The 12,226-nt window shown below is 37.5% G+C and overlaps 1 protein-coding gene across 1 annotated transcript in view; it reads right to left on the bottom strand.

The window, feature by feature from the left end:
* Positions 1 to 12,226, bottom strand: part of Herc1 (HECT and RLD domain containing E3 ubiquitin protein ligase family member 1) — a 163,984-nt gene that overhangs the window by 139,988 nt on the left and 11,770 nt on the right.

The following is a 12,226-nucleotide window of genomic DNA, read 5'->3' as shown; positions in this document are numbered from 1 at the left end:
ACACGCCTTTAATCCCAGTGCTCAAAAAGCAAAGGTAGGAGATCTCTGTGTTTGAGACCAGCTTGGTCTACAGAGCAAGTTCCAGGACAGCTGAGTGAGTTCCAGGTCAGCCAGGGCTACACAGTGAAATCCTGTGTTTAAAAAAAAATATATATCAGATAGATAGATAGATAAAGTAGAATATTATTTTAAGGTGTGTTACTTTTATTTATGATGCATTTGTTTAACCCTGTGAAGCTTTGTTACTGTGCCTGTCTAAAACACCTGATGGTCTAATAAAGAACTGAACAGCCAATGGCAAGGCAGGAGAAAGGATAGGTGGAGCTGACAGGAAAGAATATACAGAAGAAATCTGAGAGAAGGGAGAACTAGCCAGAGAAGGAGGAGGACATCAGGGGCCAGCCACCCATACACAGCAAGCCATGGACTAAGAGTAAGATTTATATAAGTAAGAGAACGGAAAAAGCCCAGAGGCAAAAGGTAGTCAAGATAATTTAAGTTAAGGAAAGCCAGAAAGAAACCAAGCCAAGCTAAGGCTGGGCATTCATAATTAAGAATAAGCCTCCGTGTGTGATTTATTTGGGAGCTGGGTGGCGGGACCCCCAAAAAAGAGCAGACATAAACAACTACAATAGACACAGACAGATAGATGGTGACAAAAAGAAACACATGAAGAATTTTCTTATGTTATATACCTCTTTTCATTCTTAAATTTGTTTCAAGAAAAGGAAAAGCAATTTCAAAAACTAAGTAGGACATCACACGAAAGTGAGAGAAGTTGGGTGTGACAGTGCATCCTTCAGTACCAGCACTTAGGAGACAGAGAAAGGTGGGTCTCTGTGACTTTGAGCACAGACTATCTATATAGCAATTTCAGGCTAGCCAGAGCTACACAGTCAGACCCTGTCTTAGGGGGGAAAAAAGTGAGAGGATTTGAATATATCTTCAAGTTCTAAAACCCAGTACTACTTCACTGCCCCATATCCCTCCCTGGAAAAATTAATTCTAAATGCAGTCTATACATGTCCCCACTCTACCAAAGCATTTTTTTTTTTTAGAGAAGTGTGCCAGCACCTGCCACTGCTTCCTCCTCTAGAACCCTCACTTTAAGGTGATGATCCCTCTTTGCTGCCCATTAGAACAGTTTACCTACTAAACTCCCAGGTAACAGGTTCTCCTCCAATTCATTCTCCAACTCAGTACAAACCCAAACCTGTGTTTATATGCTGAAAGCCTCAAAGGACTAATCTGATGTTCAACAACTAACTCCTTACAATCAGAAATTAAAGATCCGCACGCCTTTAATCCCAGCACTCAAGAGGCAGAGGTAGGTAGATCTGCAGCCTGGTCTACTGAGTGAGTTCCAGGACAACTGGGGCTACACAGAGAAACTCTGTCTAAAAAAATAAGGTTAAATTAAATAAAAAAATAAAAAAGGGTATCTGAATGAGTTGGTCGATAAAATCTATGTGACAGAGAATTTTAAAAAAACTCAGAAGCTGGACTCTCTCAAGAAGCTTGCACCCATCTTGACTTTATGCTAGCCTTTCATTGGCATCTCCCCCCACCTTAATGCCGTGCTTCTTAACAAATTCTAAGTTTATTTCAGAAAGAATAAAATGATTAGAAGTTTTTCAACAACTTACTACAGAAAACAAAATCCTATGGAAAAAGCAGCCAAGACCTGATCTCTTCCCCTGGCTCTCCTTTCATGGCTACAGCTGTGATTTTTGACTCCTGGAAAGAGTCCCTTTGTATTTAATTTTCATATGCTGTTCCCTTTACTTAAGAACCTGCCTTCACCAAGTCAATATCTAGTGCAGGATCTCAGTTTAAACAGCCCACTACCAGAAACTTATTACTCTGTACTAAGTAAGCCAACTTAATCATAAGTTAACTATCACTTCCTCAGGGAAACTCTCATTGACCGTACCCACATGAGATCAAGTCCATCTTTTAAAATACACAGCAGCCACTACTTTACCTCTGTAACACCTTTCAAAGTTTGTGATTGCATACTATTTGTGTGGTTACCTGTTTAATGTGTATTTACAACAAAGTGAGAAGTATACTGTTTAGTTTTTATCCCTGGTTCCTGACAGTTTCTAGAAATTTCATAAGTGATAGGGGTGTATTTTTTGATATTTACAATCAAGCCTCTTTCTAACATATCTGAACTTATGTTCAGTTGACTGGGATAATAACTCTTAGGTGAGCTCCATTCTGAAGGAAATGGGCCTCAGAGAAACCAAACAAGTGATTGAAGGATTAGAGCTTTCATGCCTACCTCCAGACCTTTGGGGAGTGAAAGGGAGACTGCTACCGAGTAGACACTGGTCTCCAAGCACAGAAGGAAAGCCATTGCCAAAGTTCTGCAGTTTACATCTGAGCACAAGTAAGCTGCAGTGCCACCACTCATCCCACTCCAGCCCCAGGCACCTGCTGATTGGCATTAAATCCTAGAAACTGTTAAACAAAACTGTAGAACAGGAGATAGATTTGTATTGAACATCTGCATAAGTTTTACAGACCAAACCATATTGGAGGACCCATGCTAAAGTTTTCCATCAACAAGCTAAAACTAACATTATCTCATCTACTAAGAAAGCAGGGGAGACAAACAGCCCAATCTCCAAAGAGCCAGTCTTGGGCACATGACAGAAACCCTTTGCTTTATTCTACACATACAAAGCAGATTTAAAGAACCAATCTACTTTGTTCTTTATTTCTGCTTGCTTCAGCCCTTTTCTGTCCATAAAGCTAATCTCCTCTGCTCAGTTCACTGGAACACTCATTCTAGTACAGAATGAGATGTCGCCTGATTCAGGAATCACATATAAAAGCCAATTAAATCTATAACTTAGTTTGCTCTAAATTTTGTCTTTTGACAGAATTATTGATGTTTAAATGCACAAAATCAACACTTAACATTTGCAATTACCACCATTTAAAAGGAAATGCACAGAAAGGGAAAAGACTCGATGCATTTGCTGCAAATTGTTTTGCTACAACATCAGTAAGAACTACTCAACAAAGCAAGAAGCCAATGTGCTTATTCAGCACATAAAGAACTATAGACAACTATAGACAAAAGAAAATCAAACCAATGGGGTTTTATTCTAGAACCACTAATTCACAATCCTGATGAACCAGCTAAATCCTGGAAAACTGCTGTTATTTTTTTATATAGTCATGATTTATCCTACTAAAAGTCTATTTCTCTTTTTTTCCCTTTCTGATCCAATACACAGATCCAAATATAATTATTTAAGTTATCAAATCCACCAACAAAAAGTAGAATTGGAGAAACCACCAAAAGACTAGAGGTTAAAAAAAAAAAAACAAATAGTACTATCAATATTTTCCTGAAACCAAAATAAACGAAAAAGGGGGGAGGCTAAAAGACTTGAGCAGAGGATTCCTACAAGTGAGTTTTTAAAATGGTTCTTCCAGGTGAATTTGCCCAATTCTGAAGCTTTCTCACACTCTCTAGGTGAAAAAGCAATGACAGATGTTAACATTTATTGAGCACTTTCTACATGGCAGGGACTACTACTGGATCATGAAGACAACTCTATAAAAAACAGGTGCCCAGAATACCCCTATTGCCAGTAAAGCACACAGAAGCACAGAGGGGCTAAACAGTCTGCCACAGTCACATGTCAACAACTAACAGGCTGAGTAAGAATCAAAGACAGCAGCCTGACCTCTGACCTCTCAAGCACTAAGTCACACTGCTTCTTATCATCATAGTGGTAGTAGTGGTAGTTTCACAGGTTCTATATCATTCTAAATTTTTTAATCAAAAACCTCAAATGTCAATTCAGCTCATTCTAAAAGGTCTATTGCTACAATTTAATACAATTTACTACATCAAATGACTCACAACTTACTGTAACTCCAAATCCAAGAAATGTGATTTTAGCCCCTGAAACCACTAACACTCATGAGCACAAACCCACATACATAATTACAAATTATAGAAATAAATCTTTAAAAATAAATAAAACTTTTAAAAAAAGAAATGGGTGTAAGTTGCAGTATATGCATACAGTGGCACACTACTCAATAACTTCTAAAAAATGAGTTGGTAAAGGCCAGGTGGTGGTAGTGCACGCCTTTAATCCCAGCATTCAGGAGGTAGAGGCAGGTGGATCTCTATAAGTTTGAGGCCCGACTGGTCTACAAAGCGAGTTCCAGGACAACCAGAAAAACCCTGTCTCAAAAAAAACACAAAAAAGATAAGAGTTGATAAAAAAAAACAACATGGTAACAGCATTATGCTGAGTGAAGTAAACAGGACATCAAAGATAAACTTTGGGAAGCAGAGCCAGGAACATCACAAAGTTGAGGCCAACCTGGGCTAAATAACAAAATGTCTCAAAAAAGAGAAAAGACAACATAATTAACTTTCTATTTATATATGTGTGTATTGTATATTATATATGTTATGTTATATATTATACATAATTATATGCCTAATATATATTAATATGTTATATATATATATTAAATTCTAGACAATGTAAAACCAATGTGATAAAAAGTAGACCACTGCCGGGTGGTGGTGGCACACGCCTTTAATCCCAGCACTGGGGAGGCAGAGGCAGGCGGATCTCTGTGAGTTCGAGGCCAGCCTGGTCTACAGAGTGAGTTCCAGGAAAGGCGCAAAGCAACACAGAGAAACCCTGTCTCGAAAAACCAAAAAAAAAAAAAAAAAAAAAAAAGTAGACCACTGCTTACCACTGCCTAGGGAACAGGTAAAGAAAGTTAATAGCAAAGGGTACGGTGAAATTTTTGAGGAATAAAATGGGCAGAGAGTTAAATTACTTTAAATACTTGTCAAATCTTACCAAATAAATGGTAAATTTTACTATATGTTGTTTACTTTAAAAGTAACGAAAAAACAAAGGAAAAAACCCAATGACTTACAGGCCCTTGCCTCTTGTCTGTCTGAGGCTGCTAGTCCCAAAGTTCCCTCCCTGGCCAGCATCTCTGCAGAACAGCAGTCTCACAATTCAAAATGCCTAGTAACATTGCCAAGTCACTGTTTCTTATCTCCATTTCACTATATTCAAAATTAGCCCCACCACCTCTTCAAACTTCTCCACCTCCCAACACTTCCCTACACTCCTTTCCTACATTGTTATAAAAACAGATCCTGCCGGGCGGTGGTGGCGCACACCTTTAATCCCAGCACTCGGGAGGCAGAGGCAGGTGGATCTTTGTGAATTCGAGGCCAGCCTGGTCTACAGAGCAAGATCCAGGAAAGGCGCAAGCTACACAGAGAAACCCTGTCTCAAAAAACAAAAAAACAAAACAAAAAACAAAACAAAAAACAAAAAACAGATCCTTTGGACACACCACTCTAGAGTAACCCAGGGTCAAAACTAGAGTCTTCTTTAACTTCTTTCCTTTTTATATGGCTTGGCAACCTCTTACACATACTCACTGGTCCAGCCATGCATCACCTTTTGTAACCTGCTCTGGAAAGTACAAGTCCTAATATAGTCTATCTATTTCTGCCAGATTAATCTAAAGCTCATTTCTAACAATCAACTATATCACTGCCTAGCTATTAAAGACAAAGTGAAAGCTCACTTTCCTACCAAGCCATTATTAAGTCTATTCAGAAACAGGCTAGTTTCCATAACTTCAGTTCAATTAACTGTCCCCCTAATCTATTCTTTTCTTTATTTAATTTTGTATGTATGAGTGTTTTGACTGCATGGCCTGGTGCATGGAGGTCAGAAGAGAATGTCAGATCACCTGGAACTGAATTTAGAGGATTCCGAGTCACCACGTAGGTGCTAGAAAACAAACCCAGGTCCTCTGCAAGACCAACAAGTGCTCCTAACTACTAAGCCATCTCTCCAGCCCTTTGCCCTAATCTTTAACAAATCAAATGCTCCATTTCTGTACCTTTGTTCATACTACTCTTTATGATTAAGGGTCCTCACTTACTTAATCTTTTCCTGTCAAAATTCATACTTCTTCAAAGGCCTATTCAGAAAGGTCTATCTCTAAAGCCTTCTACACTGTAATTACCCCATGTCCACCAGTACAGACTGGATCATTTCTTCCTCTCTCATGTTACATTTGTTCACACAGACAAGAGATTTATCCTATTCTGCCTGTCTTTGCTATTATTTATATGCTTGTTTTTATTACTCTGGCCCTGACTATTCCACAACCAGACATGATTTTCAAGACTGGTACTCTGTCCTGTTCTTTTGTCCTTTCAGCCACCGGCACCTACTTCCCTCAGGAACTCTGTGGGGGATGAATTAATTCTTGTCTCATAATGAATCTACAATGAAATAATAAAATTAGCCATATTGAGGCTATAATAGACTGCCTTCATCCTTTTTGTTGTAAGTTGGAATAGTGTATCAGATGTTGTGTGTTGTGTTTTTGTTTCTATGAAGATTCAAATTCCATTAAAACAAGTCCTTCCAAGAACATCTTCAATATACCAATCCTCTGCCTTTCTTAATTTTTATTACATTAGACCAAAGAAGGGCACAGGCAAGGTGAGAGGATGAGATAAAAAAGAAATTAGGGTCATTATTTCTCTGACATCCTTCAACCTCACAGAATTTTTTCCTCTAAAGCCACAGTCTTAACCAATATACTGGCTTCCACTTCTCCAGCTCCCATCAGGCCCAAGGTCTTCCTGCTTCCTCAAGTTTACAGGTACTGACAGCTTCTCAACAGCGCTGTCTTAGGAACATCACAATTCTGTTGCTTTCCTTAAGCCTACCAAAACATCTACAACTTATTTATTTCCTGCCAGGACTGCAACTGATCAAGCTCCATGGGAAAACCCCTCATTTTATTTAGGGATCACAAAAACTACCTTCAAGTCCTTCCAAGAGCATCTTCATTATACCAATCCTCTGCCTTTCTTAATTCTTATTACATGAGACCAAAGAAGGGCACAGGCAAGGTGAGAGGATGAGATAAAAAAGAAATTAGAGTCATACCAAATCTACTTCTGCCATCCCATGTACTTCTGCCACCTCCGCTCTAGTCAGTCAGTCATTCCTTCCAATCCCTATTATCACCTAATTGAGATGTGTTCACTGTCACCTCTGCACAATTGCTCATCTGCTTGCCTCTTGAAATATCCAACCCTTTTGACCTAATAACTCCTGTACTTCCTTCAGGTCTAATAATTCAGACCCTATCTGCCCCTCCCTCAAGTAAATCTTTTCTCATCTTGTAATTCCCATCTTTTACATGGAACCATTTTGAAACTACGAAAATAAATACTGGGTGTTGCTTTGTTCCCTATTTGTTAACCATATAGCTAGTAAAGAGAAGTAACAAGAGCTATTTTAAATTCCTTTTGCATTCTTTCACATGGGAAAATCCGTAACCAAGTGGCCCTCCTGGTGAAGTAGGCAGCCAGTTACTCTCATAATCTGAAATACTGTATCTTTTTATTATTATTTTATTTAATAATAAATCATGTATTTATTTTAAAACTATCCTGTTATACTTATAACCTTATCATTTATTAAAGACAAAAGCAACACAGTAACAAGATGGATGTTCTTATTTTTAAATAATGAATTTTAATCTTGGTTGAATATTTGATACAGCAGGACATAGAGCATGTTCAATGTTTCTCAGATTTGATTAGTATGGGGATTTTTTTATCATTTTTTAAAATCTGTGTGTATCTTATGTGTCTGTGTGGGTGCCCAAGTATATGCATATGCAATGTGTGACCTGATGCTCATGGAGGTCAGAAGAGGGCATCAACTCTCCTGGAACTGTCGATACAGATGGCTGTGAGCTATCATATGGGTGCTGGGACATGAACCTAGGTCCACTCCAAGAGCAGCAGTAAGTGCTATTAACTGTTTAGCATTACTTTTAATTTAACCATGGCAAAGAAGAAAGCAGAAGTAGAATACTCTAAATTAAATATGGATTTAAACTAGACATATGAAATTAAATTAACTCATTGACAAAAAGTCAAAGCAAAAAATATGGAATTACAATGTTCTAGTACAAAGTTTATGACATAGAGCTATTTTTCTTTTTTTTTCTTTTTAAGATTTATTTATCTTATGTATGAATGATCTATCTGCATGTACAACTTTATGCCAGAAGAGGGCATCAGATCCCACTATAGATGGTTGTGAGCCACCATGCGGTTGCTGAGAATTGAACTCAGGACCTCTGGAAAAACAGCCAGTGCTCTTAACCGCTGAGCCATCTCTCCAGCCCATAAATTGAGCTATTTTTAAACCTTCTGTTTCGGGATGGAAGATGGTTCAGTGTGTTAAGGCATTTGCCACCAACCCTGATGACCTGAGTTCAATCCCCAAGACCCATGATATGATAGAAGGAGAAAGCTGACTCCTACAAGTTGTCCTCTGACTTCCATATACATGCCATGGTACAAGTACTTCCCCCAAACACACATACATGGGATAAATGTAATTTAAATTTTTCAAATAAATAATAAAATATTACTATTTTTTAATAAATGTTTTCAATGTAATGATCCCAAACAATGGCTGCAGTTTTCTAGACTATCAACACACATTTTGGAGGGTTTTGGTGGATTTTTTTGTTTTGTTTTACTTCGTTTTGTTTTGCCTTGTGAAAGGCATCATTTTGTTCATTTTTGAGTTGAATGAACAGATTCTAGGAGCCAGCCCCAATTGCTGGGCTACAAAATAGTAACTGTCAATATACTTCTAATGAAAAAAAACCTTTGAAAACAAAAGAGTAAATTACACATGTCAAGTTAAAACAATCTGTTACTCTAACAGGTGCAATTAATCCAGAATGCAAACTAACTGTCAACACCTGCAGTTCACCTTAATTTGCAGTTGAGCTTTGGCTAGCACCCACAGGCTAGACTACAACAAAAGTAGATTTTCTAGAACTGTGGGTCTGAACCCAATGGGTTCACACAACTGAATATGCAGGTTTCTGGGTGAACAACTACCAACATTTAATTCAAAATCAAATAAATAATGAATCCAAGGTATCTCTGGCAGTACTCACCCATATTGCATCACATGACCTCACTACAGCCTGGTTCTGAACACACACTGTGTGAGCTTTACAATGTGGACAGCCATGCCACAGTGTCAACCAAGACTGCCTGAAATTCCAGACTAAGTTACAACTGCAATGTTATTTACTGAACATACAAAGTTTTCTGCTCTTTGAAAATATAATGGTTTAATTATAGAAAACAAAGGATTTTAAAAGTCCCCTAAATGTCCTTTCTCAGCATATAAGTATAAAATTACTGTATCCTGGTATTATACTATATTAGAATAGTTCATTTTTTAAATTGCTGTTTTCAGTTGCTGACTTGAGTTTCACAAATAAATGATGAATTAATTTTGGCTTAAGATTAGGACAGTATTTCCCACAAAATCTGAAATAGCTTTAAAGATATTTCTGCCATTTTTGAACATGTTGATGTAATGATAAATGTTGAAGATAATTCATACCTCCGGTAGTAATTATTCAACCAAGTTTTGTATCTACCTCACAGTACACAAATTTGCTTTCATCTTTAATAGTAAGACTTATGTATACCAAAGAATTGTTTTATAACTCATTTATGATTTATTATCAGTAGATGACTTGCATGTTTTTATATAGCTATATATCTGGGGTCATGTAAAAACTCCTCAGGAGGGCTAGTTAGATGACGCAACAGGAAAAGGCCTGACGACCTGTTCAATCTCCAGAGCTCACATGTGGAAGGAGAGAACAACTCCACAAGCTGTCCTATGACCTCCACACAGAGTACCATGGCACGCATGCACACACATGACATAAAAAGAAATAAATGCATAAAAACTAAATTAATTTAAAAAGAAAAAAATATCCCAGAGAAACTGCAAGTCACAAAGCTCAAGAAGCCCTGTCCTGGAAAAGTAAAGAAGTAGTCCTCATCACATTTGTTTGTTAACAAAAACAAACAAAATATAAAACCTGGTTACTGTGATAATATTAAGAGTTTGCTATAAGGCTAGGGATGGTGGTACACACCTTTAATCCCAGCACTCTGAAGGCAAAGGCAGGTGAATCTCTGGGAGTTCAAGATCAGCCTTGTCTACATAGTGAGTTCCAGGCCAGTCAGAGCTATATTGTGAGACCCTGTCTCAAAAAACAGAATTTGCTATAAGGCTGGGAAGGTAGGCCAAAGGTACAGTATTTGCAAGGCCTTTGGTTCAATCTTCAGCAGCACAAAGTAAAAATTAGCTATAAATGTTTTTGGCATGATGATATACTATAGCTGTAACAATGGATGTAAGAGAGACTTTTTAGGAACCAATATTAAAAAAAATCTCAAATGTACAAATTACATGTGTATATATGTATATTTATATATATACATATATGTATGTATATATCCCTGCACGTGTGTGTGTGTGTGTGTGTGTGTGTGTGTGTGTGTGTGTGTAATTTGAATTAAACAATCTAATCCAGGAATTGGGATCAAGGAATTAAGTGGATAGAAATACAGCTGAAACAAGACATCTTTGAGTTCCTTTGGACTGCTACAGCTTTTATTTATTATTTTGGTGAAGAGGTGCATAACAGGCATGTCAAAGTCAGAGGACAACTTCCAAGAGTCTGTTCTCTTGTTCTAACATGTGGATTGTCAATACTGAACTTGGGTCCTCAGGTTTGGTAGCAAGTGCCTTTACCCAACAAGCCATCTCACTAGATTTAAAAAAAAAAAAAAAAAAGGATACAGGCTTTCATGTACCTCAAGCTGGCCTCAAAGATGCTTATATGGCTAAGGATGACATTGAACTCCTGATCCTCCTGATTCTGTCTCCCGAATGCTAGTCATCACATCTGGCCTGAGTTGATAATTCTTGAAGCTCAAAGCTTGGTGCATGAAGAGTTCTTTATTCTATTCTCTAAACTGTTAAATCAACATATGTTTAAAATAGTCTACTTTTAAAGATTTGTTTATTTTCATTTTATGTATACTTGTGAGTGGTTTCATGCATGTGTATGCCCTATGTATGCATGTCTATGGCCTGTAAAGGCCAGAAGAGAGCATCAGATCCCCCTGGAACTGGAGTTACAGGTGGTTGTTAAGTCACTACGTGGGTGCTGGGAACCAAACCAGGTCCTCTGGAAAAGCAGCAAATGATCTTTAACTGCTGAGCCATCTCTCCAGCCCTCAAATATTAATATTAATATTATTATTATTAATATTTTTTGGCTTCTCAAGACAGGTTTCTCTGTGTTGTTTAAATCCAGGAGGTTTCTTTGCTGCCCAGGAAGTCACTCTGTAGACTAGACTGGCCTGGAACTCAGAAATCTACCTGCTTTTGCCTCCCGAGTGCTAGAATTAAAGGCATGCACCACCACTACCCAGCAGCTACTGCTGCTGCTGCTGCTGCTGCTGCTTTTTTTTTTTTTTTTTTTTTTAAGATAGAATGCTATCTGGGAATTGAATTATCTGCCTAGGATTGAATGAATATAATCTCTACATATTTCCAAAAGAGATAAATACATAGTCAGACACAAGTGATCACCTGATATGATAGTTAAAATATTATTTTTTTTAAAAAAATCATTTGAGGAGGGAGGAGGAGGTAGAACACTTGCCTAATAAGTCCAAAGTCCTTGGTTTTATCTAAAGTTTAAAAAAAAACCATTTGACAAGACTCTCACTAGCAGTCCACTTGCTAAACTTGCCTATATAATTCCTATTACTTACAAGTCCTTTAACAGCATGCTGATCAAAAGCTTTCTGTGGAAAAGGTTTAAATGTTTTTTTTTAATTACTTAATAAAACATTCACAGAGAAGACAGTGTAGATTTGCAAACAATATTGCAGTCACTGCTACTTTCTAGTACTATGGGCCATTAGTACTTCTGGAATTTATCATCAGCAGGTTTCCTATGTAAGCACTCTAGTGCACTGACCTCCTAAGCAAGACTAGTTTTATCTTGTGTACAAAAAGCAAGTCCTGCCTGCTCACTCTGAAATAAGGAACGAACCCAAAAGATAACAGGCAAGAGAGAGATGGTGATTATAAAGTAGTAAGAGAAAGCATTATAAAAAAATAAAATAGCTTTGAAAGAACAGAAAGGCATCTTAAGTAACAGTTTAAGAATGCAAAATACTCAGCAATTAAAATTTTGGAAAACAAAGTCACATCTTGTTGGTAACCAACTACTTTAAAGCTAAGTGATTCTGTGAAATTCATATCTC

Source organism: Peromyscus californicus, unplaced genomic scaffold (genome assembly GCF_007827085.1).
Source record: "Peromyscus californicus insignis strain IS unplaced genomic scaffold, ASM782708v3 Scaffold_11__1_contigs__length_118956290, whole genome shotgun sequence".
Taxonomy (NCBI): Eukaryota; Metazoa; Chordata; class Mammalia; order Rodentia; family Cricetidae; genus Peromyscus; species Peromyscus californicus.
Note: the sequence above shows the minus strand (reverse complement) of the source record. Positions and strands in the feature narration are given on the sequence as shown.